The sequence below is a fragment of the Andrena cerasifolii genome, chromosome 1 (assembly GCF_050908995.1).
Source record: "Andrena cerasifolii isolate SP2316 chromosome 1, iyAndCera1_principal, whole genome shotgun sequence".
NCBI lineage: Eukaryota > Metazoa > Arthropoda > Insecta > Hymenoptera > Andrenidae > Andrena > Andrena cerasifolii.
The window spans coordinates 12,078,170-12,094,976 of record NC_135118.1 but is presented as its reverse complement, the minus strand read 5'-3'; the positions used below and the strand labels follow the sequence as shown (position 1 = coordinate 12,094,976).

Below are 16,807 nucleotides of genomic sequence, written 5' to 3'. Positions count from 1 at the left end.
TAAACCCTATCACTCTGAAAACTCGTGCATAATTTTGTTTTTAATCCTTCAAACGGTATAGGCTCTCCGGAAGTGAATAGAAGGTAAACGTCGAAGGTAGACAAACGTGTACAAATATAACAATGGGTATTGCAAATTTATTAAAGGTAGATAAATTTTAATAACCAAACAGTGCTGTTACGACTGTGCTGTGCGCGCTCCGCAATCTTGAAGGAACAGTAAAATATTTTACAGTCCCGTAGATATTCAGCTGGAGATTAATATGACTATATTGATAAGTTTAATGCCTGCGTTTGTCCCTATAAATACCATTGCAATGTTCAAACTTTGCAGTAGCACAGAGAAATAAGAAAACATGAAGGCTGTAAGATTCGTCGTTTGCGCAGCAGTCGCCCTAATGATCGCAACTATTTCATTCGCTGATGCAACAGCCATAGCTGATCCTGTGGCAGACGCGGTAATGTCGCCTTATAATATATTCTATACTTTATAATTCTTTCATTCATTCAAACGCTTGACTTCTTCTTGAACTGTCCTAAATTGCGAATCAAAGGACCGTCGGGTTTTTTTTTAGGACGCTGAAGCATTGAATCCAAAGGTCCTGGGATCTCTCGTCGGCAAATGATGTTTCATGAATAAGCATCAGAAGAAAATGTTGGAGATTTGAAAGATTTCAAATGAACTGTAATCATATGCATCGTGTATAATAATAAAAGAAATGCCGGCAATGAGTTACTGGAGAATTTTTAGAAAACTTCACCTTAAACGCCGAGGATGTACTTGAATCATAACCAATTTCCTTACTATTCTTTGTAAGGAAAAGTTGATTGTAGGTACAGTTGTTTGGAGAAGTGTTTCCAGTCGATTGACCCAAAAAACCCCAACTTTAAAAGAATCGTGTGTTAGGCATCCATATTATTAATTCATCAGCCTTAAAGCAACTAATTTGTTGGTTTATTGCAAGCGTAAGTCCCGAATTGCAAAAGTGTTCATTGGCTCGCGCACTGTTGCAGTAGCTACATTGATTTACAATTCATTAACTGCAGCCGCTATTTTATAAATCATGATTGTAAACGTAATTATAGTTAAGGAGTAACACGGATCAGGTATTGGGTAGACCTATCACGCAATGTAATTTTGTGTCACACGCTTACCATTTTCGTGTAACACCTAACGTTATCGACTCAGCCTAACGACTGAAGCTGTACTATTACCACACCAAAGAAATATACTTTTGAGCCGCTTTTATCACCGTCCGATCGGTGCTCTTATAAGTAGCTTCTATCGCAGCTCCAGCATAAACGTACCCAAGACGATTTTTGATGGGAGATTACTGGTTGATATTTGTTGTGGTTTCATGAAGTGGTAATGTATTCCAGATCACACAACGCGTCTGCGTCATTAAAATTTCATGAGGAGAGAGTGTGCCATTAACTGGTATATAGCAGAGCACATTAACTCCGTATATTCTTGGACGTGTCATATCCGCGACAGTTAGTAGCGATATTCTACTCGCACCGTCGCGTTATTTAATCGAAACAGGCGCGGATGATGCGTCGAAAAAGCCATGCACAGTGCAATTTCCCGTCGCGGAGGATTCGCGTAATATCGCGATAAAGCAGTTGTATATCATGATATAACCTGCTACTGTCGCAGTTTCTGTGTAACATAAAATCGTCCTCACAGTTGTGCGATCAGAAAAAAAACAGTAACCGACACTCCCGCGATCTTCATGGACACAATAGCGTTGAAAAGAATGTTTTATACAATACAGCGGCGGACAAAAGTATTGGAACATCCTTTAAAGTGGAATGACTTTTTAAAAATTGGTCCAAACGATGAGCTACAAACAGTTAAAAGTGGTGGAAATCACAATTTTCGGTTTATAACTATAATAATCCTAAAGATTTGACATATTTCGATTCCTGTCGCTTGTTTCTGAATCAACTGATTTCACCTAGTAAACTAATCCTTCTACCTTCTCAAAAAAAAAAAAAAAACTGAAGTCGTTTGGGCAAACTTTAATAAAGTTATTCTGCTTTAAAGGATGTTCCGATACTATTGTCCTGCACTGTATATAACTAATTTTAATTTTCAACTTCTTTTTTGCTATCGTTCAAATTTTTGCTATCGTTCAAGATTTGAACTTTCTTTCGTCTACCACTGTTACACAAATTTCATCCCCCAGGGTCTGGGGCTTGCTTCGCAGACGCTTTATACCCCCAGGGTATCTGAGCTAGCTTAACAGTGCTGATACCATGCACGAGGCTCGACTGAGAGTGTTCTGTAAGCGTAGCACCTCTACCAGGATATTGGGGAGTTAAGGTGACGGGAATCGAGGTTAGGCAAGGGGAGTTACTCTGTCTTCCTGGTGGAGGTGTGCAAAGATTGAAAATTCCTCTTTATCTCCCAAGACAGACCAAAGTCTGGTGATCGTTGGTGGCAGTTATAACTCGGTCGCCCTACAATTGGATTTGAACTTTTACTGGCCTGAATGTACGCGATGCACAGATGTCGGGACTTTATAAAAACCTTCGGGGTAGAGTTCTTTCTACGCCGCATCAGCTGAAGCTCGTGCTAATTCCTCTTAAGGGGACATTCTACTCGCTCGACCGACAAATCGGCCACTTTTCGGCGATGGTTTTTATAATAAAATACACACTTAACGTTTTCGAATTTCGGGGGGTACATTCTACCACTCTTTAAATACAAGGAAAAATCTTTGTTGTTTGTTTATTTTACTTGTTTACTTAAATATATCGCAGTGAATTTGGCGCCTTCAGAATTGCTGGCGGTTGAAATTTCAGACGACTGGATCATCGGAAATAAAAAAACCAAACATATTTTTAATTTGTAGGAGTATTGCTATCTCGCTAACCACAAATATCTTAAATTTTTTTTAAATTTTCCCACATTTTATATCTATTAAACAGAAAAGAAATGCCCTTTTCGGTACCTTCAACTTTGATCGACCGCCATTTTAATAATTTTGGTTGAAAGTTGTTCTTTCGTGAAAAGCGAGATAACCATACTCCTGCGAATTAGAAATACGTTTGGTTTTTTTATTTCCAATGATCCAGTCGGCTGAAATTTCAATCGCCAGCAATTGTGAAGCAGCCAACTTCACTGCGAAATATTTATGTAAACAAATGAAATAGACAGACAACAAAGATTTTTTCTTGTATTTCAAGGGTGGTAGAATACACCCCCCCCCCCGAAATTCGAAAACGTTAAGTGTTTAATTCATTATAAAAACCATCGCCGGAAAGTGGCCGATTTTTCGGCCGAGTGAGTAGAATGTCCCCTTAATGACAAAAAATAAATAAATTGCGCCCGGAAGAGTCGGAGTTAAACTTTATCTCTAGCTAAAGTGCGGTGCAATCTTTTAATTCCAATTTTACTGCGACAAAATATATGTACTATAAGGTTGTGAGAGACATCCACCACCGCGACTGTTTCCCCTAAAAACGTTTAACGTACCTGCGATAATGATTCTCCATCGGAGGTGGTTTTCTCTTTCTTAGTTTTTACGACGAGCACTTTCAGACTGTATGGTATTACCGTGACTGTAAATCGCGATAGGGGCGTGCAATACGACTTTCGCAGTCGCTTGGCATGGATTGCATCGAAGACCTTCCGTTGTATATATTTAAGTACATACGTACACTGCAAAGGCAATACATTGTTGTTTACTTTTAGCTTCCATTTTTGTTTTACGTGCTATATTCCCTGTGTCTACTTTATCCTGTCCGTTTATCAACGAGGCTCTTAACTCTTCGCTCACGTAAACGTGTATTTTCAGTTTTTCTGTGAGAGTCTGAAACCTTTTCTGCATTTCAGATTTTTCGTTTCTGTCGTTAATTATTCATACTACTCACTCTTAACCATTTTAAAATTCCAGATTCATAAACACATTATATTATCTAAATATAAATTGATTGCGATTAAATAACACTTTAAGCTTACCAATCACTGTAATCAGTTTCACTAAACTGGTCGAAGTTCTTAGACTGTACTTCAGTTTAACCTTTCTCCTCCCAAATAAATAAAAATATTCGCAATATTGTCACTGTTGGTAAATATGATGAATAAATATAAAACTCAGTTTTACAAGGATTTCGTCTTACCGAAACTTCCAACTTGATTTGATGTCGTTTCGAGAAAAGATTACTACGCGAAAGGGATGCTGTTTTAACACCTTGCGTGAAGTTCCAGGCTCCCACGATTTATATCGTATTTGAGGGATTTAGCATGCATTTGTTGCAAGAGTTATAATTGTTCCTCATTCAAGATCGTTCTGCAGTTTCTACAAGATATACTTCGGCGTTGCATCGTACACCGCTCGTAAATCTCGATAAAGATGTGCAATAGCACTTTCGCAATCCGCCAGCATGCACGGGTACACGTTCATCGTGTCGACCCTCTTCCTGCACATCCTCGATACGACAATATCTTGTACTGTTCGCAAACTCGATGGACATTTTCGACATGCAGGCTCATTAATTAATTTCCAATGTACACAATCGACAATTCTTTAATTAGCAGAGGGGCTACATTAAAATTCAGGTGGTTAAAAAATATCAACGACACCGTGTAATATAATAATTATCCTAAAAGATTGTTCAACAATATTCATAAAATGCACGTATTTATAAGTAGTTTCTTTTGCATTTTCAGCGTTCGTTCATGAATTTAAAATGATGGGTTTTGCAGAGAGCGATGAGTACAATTTTCGGTAGGTCACTTTTCATTTATTTCAGGAAAAATATACTTCTTCCGATGACGCGTTTATTTCTACGAACTTAGAGGACATCGAAATTAGTTTTCCTTTATTTTATTTTACATTCCTTTATTAACTCAATTTTATCTGAGACATGGGACTACCTTCTTAAGGAAAATGGTGAGTGTGGGGAAGGATATAGTAATACTTACTAGAGTATAACTCCTAAATAGAATAAAAATCTCCCTTCGAACTTATTAACGAAAGTACAGATTCATACAAATAATTAGTATTCACATTGGGTCCCTAATTGTAGATCCAACCTAGTCTTAATGTATTGCACGTAACTAGCAAGTAATTATCTAATTTATGTTTCTTGTAACGATATGTCTCACCGATTGTGGATTGCATTTTAAATTCGATAACGCACTAGAAATCGTTCCGAGTACCCTTCAACAGGTTCTTATAAATTCTACGCACTCTTAACACGTTGCTCGTGGACATTGCGCGCCAAAAACTATTTTCTTGGCTTTCTTAAGAATTTTCTCAAGACACATCTTCCAAGCAACATCACTGAACAGCTTTGAAATACGTAGGTATCTATAGAATATTTCGTGACCCCGCACATAAAGTGTTAAAAGTCATCGTACCAGCATAATATTCTCTTTCTATTGTAAGTCTTGCACAGTACCAGCAAGGAGGCCGAGTTACTGTCAGCTATACAGCGTTATGTAAGCTCATGTATACAGGGTGTATCAAAACATGAGTAAATAAAAAATAACGAGTAACATCCATATAAACATTTAGCTTTTGTTCGGCAACAAACCTTTCCACAAAGAAAATGCCCGGAAGAAACAGCTCTGTACTTCCATACATACCCAATCAGTTACTAATTAACGTTTAGTTGTGAAATAATTTACGCTTGTTCAGTTCGCAATAATAATAAACTATTAAAGAACAAAAATCCTGTAATTAAGAAATATGGTCGCATAGGAAAAATGTTTATGTCAAGTTTCTCCATTATTTTCATACCTTCGCAGAATTCACTGCTTGATGTTGTGCCCGCGTGCTCTGATGCACCCTGTATATACAGATATTGAAACGTGATCTCAGGTTTATGCACTCATCGAATGCTGCAGTTTTACCCTGGTTAGACCCAGTCATTCTCTACCGTCGATTGTGCGCCTCTATCGCGTCAGACGATCAAATCCGGCGAGAATAAGAATACATGCCCGCGGACATATATCCATTTCGAGCTGCCTGTAAGCATGAACGATAAGGCCGGATCGTGAAATAATTAATTTCACGCCTCTGTAATCTCTGCGATCGGGCTGCGCCGATAAGCTTTCTTGCTTTTGTTTGCCAGTCCGGGGCGTCGATAATTCGAGAACGTGTTCTACAGATTATGGCCCCGCCGTTTGTCATAATTATCTGACTCGGGAAGGACTTTCGCCTCGATCGTGGTTTATTTCTACGAGCGGACGCATGAAAGTATTTATTATTTACGGGGGATCCTTCTGATTGTGAGATGGGACTGCGCATCAGGGATATGGTACTCCTTGGGCATTGCAAGATACGTGTAACACGTGTAAAACTGTGGTTATACTTGCAGCTAACGTGAAAAGGTAAACGTTTCAATCAGAACTTGGGTATTTAACAGCTATACACATAAAACAATACTATTGTACTTCAAACTGTAATCGTGGATATCTTAATTCAAGTATTATAAATTTTACGAGATTGTACTTTGTATATGGTTTAACACCTTCAGTGGCATCGGCGTGTTTTCACGTCGATATATTCTGGGAAACATCGGAAGTATTGTGCTAGAGTCTCGGAATGTTCACTTTGAAAAGAAATCAAGCAGAGTTCGAGCCTCCGACAAGTCATATAGTAATGAAACTTATAGTTCCTGTATCTCCATTAAATCTTCTTGAAAGTATCGCCAATGGATTGGCGAGATTCTCCCGATGAAAATGAGTCCAAACTCGACCACATTCGGGGCACTTTTAATCAAACAACATATACAGTCGATTTATAAAATTCGGGAGCCAATCGAATTGCGTGGAATTAAAATAGCCCGAATAAGGTCGTGTTTGTACTCATTTTCATCGCAAAAGCCTCGGCTATCCATTGGTAGTACTATCGCGAAGATTGAGCAGACAACAAAGCAGTTTAAACTTTTATTAGTGTCGTCGCGTGGTCGAAACATGGTGCGAGACGGAGAGAACTTTCCCGGCAGAAACGACCGCCGGAAAGGACTGTCCGACTTGTGGTATTTTTCAAAGCCCTGCCTCACTCAGGGTGTTAATATTTGAAAATTAAAATATATTGACGAATGTAGTTGGAAATAGTTCATTTTTAAATTTCCAAGCGTAGTAGCTCACTTGTTCCCTCGCATTTAATTTCACGAAGGAGCAACAGCGCCAGGTCTAATCGAAGCGCGACGAGCCAGCCGAATATCTACATCTGCTGACCCGACAGGGCAACGATGCCTATCTTCCCGACAATTTGTACCGGACGACGCAATCGACCAAACCGAGTGTCTGATGCTACTCCCCGATTAGATTCTGATAGTTGCGGTGTGCCTAACGGGACTCCCTGAACAAAGTAGATCCGTCGTGGCCTTTTCATCTCGACGCGATGGACATCTAGGGTCAGTTTACCATTGGCACGTATACGTGGCCAGCTCCCTAGAGACGGGGACAATTTAAAGTTACGGGCCTGACCACGTCGATCCGCCAATCCTGGCCGGAGAACGCCAGTTTCTTTTGACCAATCGGTCCACCGTTCTGCTGAAAAATTGATTGAGACATGCCAGACCTTCTCGTAGACTTTGATTGGCGATTTTTATAATAAATCATCTAGTCGGATTTGATGAATTGTATGGAAGAATGGAATGGCATAGTCCTTTACTTGATTCAGTGTAGCGAGTATACGAGTGCAGGTGGAAAGCAAAAGTATACCGCAATTTTTAGCGTTTGGGGAGATGCTCCTTTATTTTGACGATAAATTTGGGAATTCTGAATTACATGTTCATGCCAGTGACAGTAGCTGTAACATTTTGGAATTAATATCGACATAGTTACTCATATGTCACCGTGACGTAGTGTGGAAGACATTTTTCATTCAAATTAATGGGAATGTATACTTAAAATAAATTAAAAATTTCAAACGATTTACGTTTCCACAATTCTTTTCGGTTCTAAAAGAAACGGAAAACACTTCACTCTATGAAATTTGTGACAAACGAAGAGAAAATCTTTGGAAAGTGCAATTTTCCTTCGCAGTCGGCGCAGATGCGTAAGCAAAGGAATTTTATAAGAAAAAGTATCTGTGACGCTTTAAGCAGCATGTCTAATCCGATTCCACAAAGCGCAATTGTTGATTGAAATTCTCACGTCGGGTTGCTTTGCGTTGAAATTCTTAATTGGCAAAATTCCACCAATGTCCTTTCGGTATAGACTGTAGGGAGAAATGTTCTGAAGCAGAGTAAGGAACAAAGCCGAATTCGGTTCGTGGAACCTGCACGATACCGAGCTTCCGCTATATGCCTCCGACTTCTTGAACTGGATCGCCCATTATTTCTGCAAGAAGCTTTGATCGTTGTGCCGTGATATCAAATTAAGCTCGGAGGATAGCCTCTTGAAAGCAAGCTGATACGTGAAAGTACGAACAATAAGTACAAACAAAGGGAAATAAATATCGCACACGAAATAATAGTGCTGTTTGTGTGCCACATATTTTCGTATTGTTATACGAAAAATAGTACCTACATAGACACTAGACGCTTCTATGGCTCTTAATTCCCTTATTTCCAAAATTAGTAAGAACCGATAAGAAGAGCTAAGCGAAAGTGAGAATGTTGTAATTGATGGATACCATGTAAAACATTACTAAGACTTTATTTCGAAGACGTCGAGCAGAGTTTCGGTATAGTACAGAATCCTGATTTGAAACCCTCTTAGATTGGGTAAGACGCGGGTTTTTAAGGGATTTGAGAACAGAAGACAATAAAAGTTGGAATAGGGTTTGAAGAATATCCTCACGAGAACGAGGGAGGATTTTGTAAGCGAAGGACTCGAGGACTAAGCCCCGGGTGAAAAATTTTATTCTACAGTTTTGATTTATTTTTGCATAAGGAATAACTTCCTACCCGCTTGTACCATTCTTTCGACCGCACCCTATAATAAGTCGTCCAAGGTCGTTTAACGTTACTTGCTATCTGTATATATCCATCAATAAATCTGAAATACCAGTAGTGAACCACCAAAGTGTCTCCTCTGAAAAGGCTTCAAGTGTTTCTTGCAGATTGGTATATCATCCGCAATTTACAGAATCTCGTGTTCACTACAATAAGAATTATTAATAATAAATAATGCTTTATTCTGCCTTTTTAGAGATTACAATCTCCTAACATAGCTTACAGTAATATCCCTTACCTGCTAAACTCACATCAACACCTGACCTAATTTCACGCATACCTACCGTGTTCCTCAATCTAGTTAATTTTCACCTTCACATTTTCCTTCATTCAAACCGTCATTCATACTGTCTTCCACAGTCATTACCTTAACTTACTTCTAAGACTTATTCTAGCCTCCTTCCTATTCTCCATCCTGTCTTCCTTTTTATTAAGCACTTCGAACCTCGAGTAAGGTTCGTTTCAGCTACACCTGAATATCTATTTACATTTTGTTCGGTTTGTACATTAAATTTTTAATTTATAGTTTTTCAAAAACCTGTGAACACATAAACACGCGGTAATAGTTGGTAGAGCGATTACCATTTCTACGCATAATGGTATACAGTGTTGTCTCTGAAATTGCACGCGTTTTCAGATTCTCTATACGCGAGAAGCTATCCCCGCTACTTCTTCTGTAGTCGCCGCACAGTCGCAATACCGAGAATCAATTAATTTTCTTCGACTGAGCGACAGAATTTGGGTATCACATATCAAAGAAAAACCCGAAGAAGCCGAATGCCGAACGAAAAAACAACTGTGCGTCGCCTCAAACCACTCGAGCGCTTAAGGAGGAATCAAAGCGAGCCGAATAGGCAGGCTACTCGTCTCTCATATTGCGTGCGCCGGGCCCCGAAGCTCGCGTATATAGAGAGACAGAACTGTAGTTTAAACTCGTGCTTCTGCAGCTGTCTAATTAACTGTGAGCGCTGTGAATTGTAAAGATGTCACTGCCAAACGATATGATTTATACTTTGAGTTTCCTTGTTACAATCGCGTTTTGGATCTTTAACAATTCCAATACGAGCAAGTGATGCTTTCAGATTATAATGATCCACTCTAGAACGATTTACGGTAACAATGAATTCGCGAGAAAGGCCTTTGCGAGCATACTCATGGCTTTAATTTTTCAGTGTAAAAGTTTATGAAATACTTTCGTTCCTTGATCCGCCCTTGTTCTTTTATGATAGGTACCTTGTGTTTGAACGTTCGCTCTTTTCTTTTAATCCCTCCTGTCTTCTTTCGCATTTATTCCCAGTTTATTCTATCAGCGTTGACTACAACGTCATACGATTTTTTCCAAAAAATTAATAATGTATCAATATTTCATACAGTATCTATAAAGTGTATCTTTTCGTTTCTCCATATAACGCGCAACCGTCACAGAATTAGACTCGTGGCGAAATATCTTCGTACGCAATTAAAGTATCGTAATATTAGAAATACATAGACTATCTGTAGATTCCGTCGTAGACTTGATTGTTTAATCAAAGGCCCCCGTTTCATAGGCAAGCCACTACGTCAAATACGTATTTCCACTGTAAAGCTCCCGCGACGCTAATTAAGCCAAGATAACCAGTTGGCTATGAATACCGACGAGGGAACTCGGACCACGAATATCGTAATTTTGGCGTTGAGGGCGGTCGCGTCATTGCGATGATTCTAATTAAGAGGGAATTCCGTATAATGTGTCGGGCAACCAACGGCCGCCTTCTTAATGTCAATCGTCGTTAGCGAGGGACCAGTTATAGTTCGCTGAATGAGGGAACCATTAACCTTTTCCACTTGCGGAGAGTATCTTTCACTGCTTTTAATTTTCCTTGTCACGTTGAAGATGACGGAGAGGAAAACGCTAGCGACCCCCTTCCCTCATTCGTTTTCTATTTGCCTCGGGCAACCTTCCTCAATTTTTTAACTCACAATTACGCTAACTATTTTCATTGGGGACCTCAATTCATTCCTACCATTTTCACGGTAGCTTACTCTATTTTCGTTGCTTTGATTCGACAGTGTTTCTGTATTTTTATCTTATTTATTTCTTAATTTCCATCTAATTCAATATTTTTCTTCCAACAAATTATTCGTTTAGAATTATTCCTTCTGTTATTTAAACGTTTCTTAAACATTGACAACAGTTTTCAAACGATAAACATGAAGATTAGACGTAGGTTAAAACTGTACAGAATTATATATTATTAATATTGTTTTTTAACGAATTTCTCTCTTTTCCAAGAAACTAATAAAGATCACTTGCAGTGACCTAGATGATCAATATAAAAAAAAGAAATTAAGGACATAGTATTCTTCGAGTTATTCCAAGCATTATCTGAATTCAGTCTCCGGATTAAATTTCTAAGGAGCACCTTGATATTTGGCGATTTTTCTTTGCTGTACCAAACGATATGAAAAGAATACATTTTTGCACTGTAATATTGAATGCAAATGCTGCTGCGTTAAAGGGAGAGTAATTTTAACTAATAAATAAACAGTCTGCTTGATCTGTTAAATGTCTAACCATTTTACATAATAATGTCTCGGTTGCAGATGCCTACATATTTTTGTTAGCGACAAGCCCAAAGACCGTCCATGCGGCGGTAATCGTGTGCACATGTTTTAGCTCGGTTGATCCACTCCGCGGTAAATTTACGTGGCAGTTAAGAACGTACTCGAGGCAAACATTGTGGATGTACTCAACCGAAATACATTGTGTTTGGTCCGTAACTGTGGTCTTAACTGCTAGATAAATTTGCCGCGAAATGGATCAAACGGACATTCGTTGTGTGCCTCTTAAGTCGCTATAATTCCGTGGTAGAGCGCCGAGCAAATTTGGGTTAAATACTATGGTTCAACATGACTGCGACGTTAATAAATAACAGGATTTGGTGATTTTGCATGTAGGGACGTTAAAATAATTTTCATTTGGAAGTGCTTGGTTATTTCACTGAGTAAAAGGATGTGCTATCAAAGCCAATTAAGATCGTTCACCGCTTTTTGATGTTTAAAACAGATTGAAAATTAATTTTAATCTTAAGATAGAATGTTACATATATACAATTGAATGTTAAGAAAATAACATTCAGTTTTATGTATAGCTTACGTTGGCTTAGATTTAGTTTTATTCCATTTTTTATTAGTATTGCCTCTTCGGTAACTATTCACCAATTACACAAATGTTTCAAAAATAAAAAAGTCTACTGCATTTATGAAGTTAGAACTGCGAGTACACTCGTAGCACTGTTAACATTCCAAGTTATCAGCACCCGCAGTGTACAAAGTTGCCAATGGTTTATGCAGAATTGATTTCAATAATTAAGGAGGGACACCGCGGTAATGGTCTGAAAAGTAAAGGTATGTTTGGAAATTTATTAAAAGCAAACTACGCACTGAATCTTTTTTAAACTTTCAGGACATTTTATTGGATATTTAAGTTATACGAATTTATTTTTCTAATTTTATTTAAAGCAAATTCACAAGCTGTACAGGACCAGGAAGTTTGCGCTGCATTAAATCTAGTTAACAGTTTTCTGACGAAACGGTGCTTCTAAAATCAACAAACCTAAATGTTTTAGAAAGTATATGCGGATGCCTATGGCACGCCGGGAGATTTTTTTGATTGGTCGGTTCCTTCTATTTCTTTTTCAACGAAAGAGGTTAATTTACTAGAACCAAATTTCCCAATTTCTTTCGGTGGTTCGTGATTTTGTAATTGTTTAAAATTTTTCAAAATCGAACCCGTCGTGCCATAGTCACGCGCATATAGTTTCTAAAACTTTTCGATTTTTTGATTTCCGAAGAACCGTTTCGTCGGAAAACTGTCAACCATGTCAGCGGAAATTTTCGCAGCCCTAAGTTACTGGTCCTGTGCAGCTTACAGATCTGGTTTAAATAAATTTATAAAAACATATTCGTATAACTTAAATATCCAATAACAAGTCCTGAAAGTTTAGGAAAGATTTATTACGTAGTTTGCTTTTAATAAAGTTCCAAAGGTACCTTTACTTTTCGGGTCATTACCGTGGTGTTCCCCCTTAAGGAGGTTCGATACCTCACTTGCGGTGCAGGCGGCGAAAGGGGTAAGCCTATGCTTATACATGGGAGCTCTGCAGTGATACCAATCTTAAATAAAAAAAAATTATGCAGACAAAAATGTTATTTACATGTCTATTCCTAATAAAATTATTACTACATATTTTGTTTTGGAATTCAATTAAACAAACAGTATGTTTAATGCAGTTAGAAATATAATATTTTCATTAAAAGTAGCGTAAAATATGCGAGCGAAATGCGGCAACGTCGCTTTGCGTCCATCTTTTTTTCTCTTTCCACTTTACACTTGTGGCGTCGCAACAAATTACTAAATACATGTTTACAGCTTGGTAGTGTTTTTACAAATTTTTACTGTATCCTTTGCACAAGTATACACTGTATAGATGACTACCTGGCGTACAGCGTTGCCACGTTTCAAACAGTTCCTTCAGGCAGTTCCAAAAATACGAGCACATTGCTGTCTATTTATTCAATTATCTAATAAACCGTACGGTAAATGTCGAATTTTTTTTTAGAATTTCATAGGAATACTTAAGCTTTTCAGTGCAACATTTTTTAGGCCTTTCTCGCTATTTTTAAGGACTCTGTGTAACATTTTATAGAAATTTTATCGCGTCTCCCATAACAGCCTGTGTATAAGAACGCAACTTTGATTTCAATTTTTTCAAAAATCGTGCGATAAATCGACTTAAAATTTTAACACAACGCGGACTACACTTTGGACATTAGATCAAAACAGTTTCCAAAGATTTCTCATTATTTTTTCTCCGGTATCGAACCTCCTTAAAAGTTCTATCATCCAAACATCGTATCTTCCTAGTTTTCTGTATCGCCAAACAAGGCAATTTCTTAATCCCCTGCGTCATCCACGAACTGAATCATTTAGTCCAGTCCAATCCTCGCACATCACCCAAAATAAATATATCCTCAAGCCTTCCTCACTCCTACTCCAAAACTCATAATATACAGTCCCGTCCAGTTGCTATTCTCATTACAATAATTCCAGTTCAGATTTTGCACTACAACAGCCCTCTATCTCTTTAGTCAGCCATATTTTAAGATTGCCATACCAACGAAATAAAGTCACCTTCGCATCCCATCTTCGACAATATTTACATAATTAATTCTGTGTGACATCCATCCATTAGACAGTCCCGTTGCTAAAGTTAGAATCGGCGAGGAGAACTGCAGTAGTGCATATAGCTGGGTTCAAGACATACCAAATGCACTTGCGCTACCGCAGTTCGCCTCACCGATTCTAACCTTAGCAACGGGACAGGCAGGTTGTTCGCAGCTAGGCGCTAAAAACGGCTCCCTGTGCACCCCTGCATTGAGTTCAATTGAACTTCAACATGAACTCAAGTGAGACACACCCAACTATAATATTTCGTATTCTGCAATATTGCAATATGCCATGCTAACATCGCAAAGTCTTCTTCGACCCAGACCTTCGGTGATTAATTCACATCCGTCCTCCACAATTCAACGACACCTAAACCCAAATCCAAAGGGTCTCACCCGACTCTAATATTTCACGCTCCGCGATTATTATTCGCTTGCAGGCTGCCAACGCTATTGTAAAGAATCGTGTGTGCCCCACATCGCGTGCTAATTGATCGCCGCATCCGCGGTGCAGGTAAACGCGCACACGTGGTTGGAACTGCAGGGTGAGAAGCGTTTTTAACGGCGGTCAAAACCGCCATTCCTCCATGGGATTGTTCGACGGTCGCCTCGTCGCTGATTTACAAAAGGATCGTGAACAAAGACCACAGAATAAGGGCGTGTAGGTGTGCACAGGTTTTGTCGCCGCGCGTGTGTGCGGACGTGCATGCACGCCCACACGCGCAGGTTTACCAGGCCCAATACCATCAGTGACGTTGCCGTCCGGTTTGAAAATGGGAATGGAAGTGTGTCACTGGGTCAATGGACCCTCTTTCCTTCCTCCACCATCCTCCTTCCACCCACACTCTGTTCTGCGGATGCATTAGCCCCAGACGTGAACCGCTACCTTTTTGTCCGGTCTTTCACCTCCTCTCGCTCTCGGATTTCTCTTCTTCGTTTTCGTTTTCTTCCTCTGCTTCCTCGTGCCTCGCAGCCGAGAAACGATTTCCCTGACCAACGGCGCTGAAACTCCTCGCGATGAGAAACGACGGGTCATTGTGAATCGGCTAAATGCACGTTTCTCGGGGATTTCGGTGAATTCGCTGAAACAATGGCTACGCTATTGTTTTGAAAATGTATGCCGCTGACCTTGGTCCAGACGCGAGTCTTTGGGACTTTGATGATCCTGCATACGAAGGGTTAAGGGTGGAAAAAACAATGAACGTCACAAAACAGGCTTATTGAGGGAATCAAAAGCTTTTACACCTCAATCCATCGGTAAGGAAGCAAGGTTCAATGAAGATGACTATATTGTTCATGACATGAACAATTTATATTCTAATCAGACGCCAGAAAAGAACTGAGCAATAATTGTTTTAGATTGTTTTAATATTTTTCAAGTGGAACACTGCGGAATACTGACACAAAATAAATGTCCACTTGTATTGTAGCGGACTGTAGGCCGAGAGAAAGTTTTATTTATTTCTTAGGCCTGAAACGGACGATTGCTCGAGTGCCTACTGCGGGTGGTCGAGCTTGGGGGCTAGGGCAATAAAAGTGACGATTGCCAGAGCTCCAGTGAAATTCTAAGGACAGCGTGTCCTCTTCCGCAAGCTTGGGGCGCGTGGGAAATTTGTTTTCCCGTTCGTTAATTTTCGGGCGTTCTTCAAACGCCGACGAAAAAGGGCAGAACCTTGCGGGACTTGGTACCGAACGCTTCGTGCTCCTCCGACATTTCATTTTAACATTTGTATTCACTTTGTTAATTGTTACATATATGTTGTTGTTGTTACATATATATTTGGCTTCATTTCACATCAGTGCCCCAGTATCCAAAGTATTATCATCAAAACAAGGATGGGTAGACAGTGACGTCCGAGAGCTCTTGATGTAGTGTCCATGTTTCGTTCCCTGTTTTTAACCAGTGCGCCAAATCTTTAACGTGGTCTTATGCGGACATTTCTACTTTATCACCCTTTGCGATTCGACAATTCTGTGGCCCCAGTTGCCACCAACCAAATACGTTATAGATCGCAGAATCGCTAGAATTGGACATTCCCTGTTCACCCCCCTTATCCTTCATATGGAGATTTTTGAGCGTCCGAGTTGTACGCCGAGGTAGGAGGGATTATTGTCGAGTCTGTGATAAGAGAGAAGCGTTCTCCTTACTTTACTGCGCTACTCGTAGGGCCCACAAGAAATGTTCCCTTTACAGCAATGTATATACTACTCGTAAGACCCGCAAGAAGCGTTGTCATATTACCTCGGTGTATCCTTTTAGGGCCCACAACCAGTGTTCTGCTCACCTCGGCCTTCCCCTCGGACACGACAGTCTATATTTCAGTGCATGTCCTGTTAAAATTTGAATTCAAATTCTTGGGAAATGTAATGAGTTATGAAAAAGTTTTGTTGTATATTTTCGGCCTATGTTTTCGTCTAGATTCTAGTCACCGCCCTGCTGGTTGTACTATCGATTGCGAGACATCCTGTAGACAGAGTTGGGCATTAATTAGATCAGAAATTATTTAAACAACGGACCGAATAAAAGTTACATCAACTTTAGCTTACTCGATGAATGAAGTTATTTTTTTTTATTCGTCGAGCGTTTCAACTTCAGCGTCGAATAAATATTTTAAATTTGCTTTCACTTTATTCGACACATGATGAATAATTTTTTTCAATTTTCATTCCTTTGC

The 16,807-nt window shown here is 39.3% G+C and overlaps 1 protein-coding gene and 1 long non-coding RNA gene across 2 annotated transcripts in view; both read left to right on the top strand.

Moving 5' to 3' along the window:
- Positions 1-16,807, top strand: part of Twin (CCR4-NOT transcription complex subunit 6-like twin) — a 405,710-nt gene that overhangs the window by 188,378 nt on the left and 200,525 nt on the right. The gene's annotated exons all lie outside the window — the stretch shown is intronic.
- On the top strand, positions 250-731 carry LOC143374098 (uncharacterized). The gene is made up of 2 exons (XR_013086605.1): positions 250-457; positions 575-731. It is a non-coding gene; the product is annotated as an uncharacterized LOC143374098 (long non-coding RNA).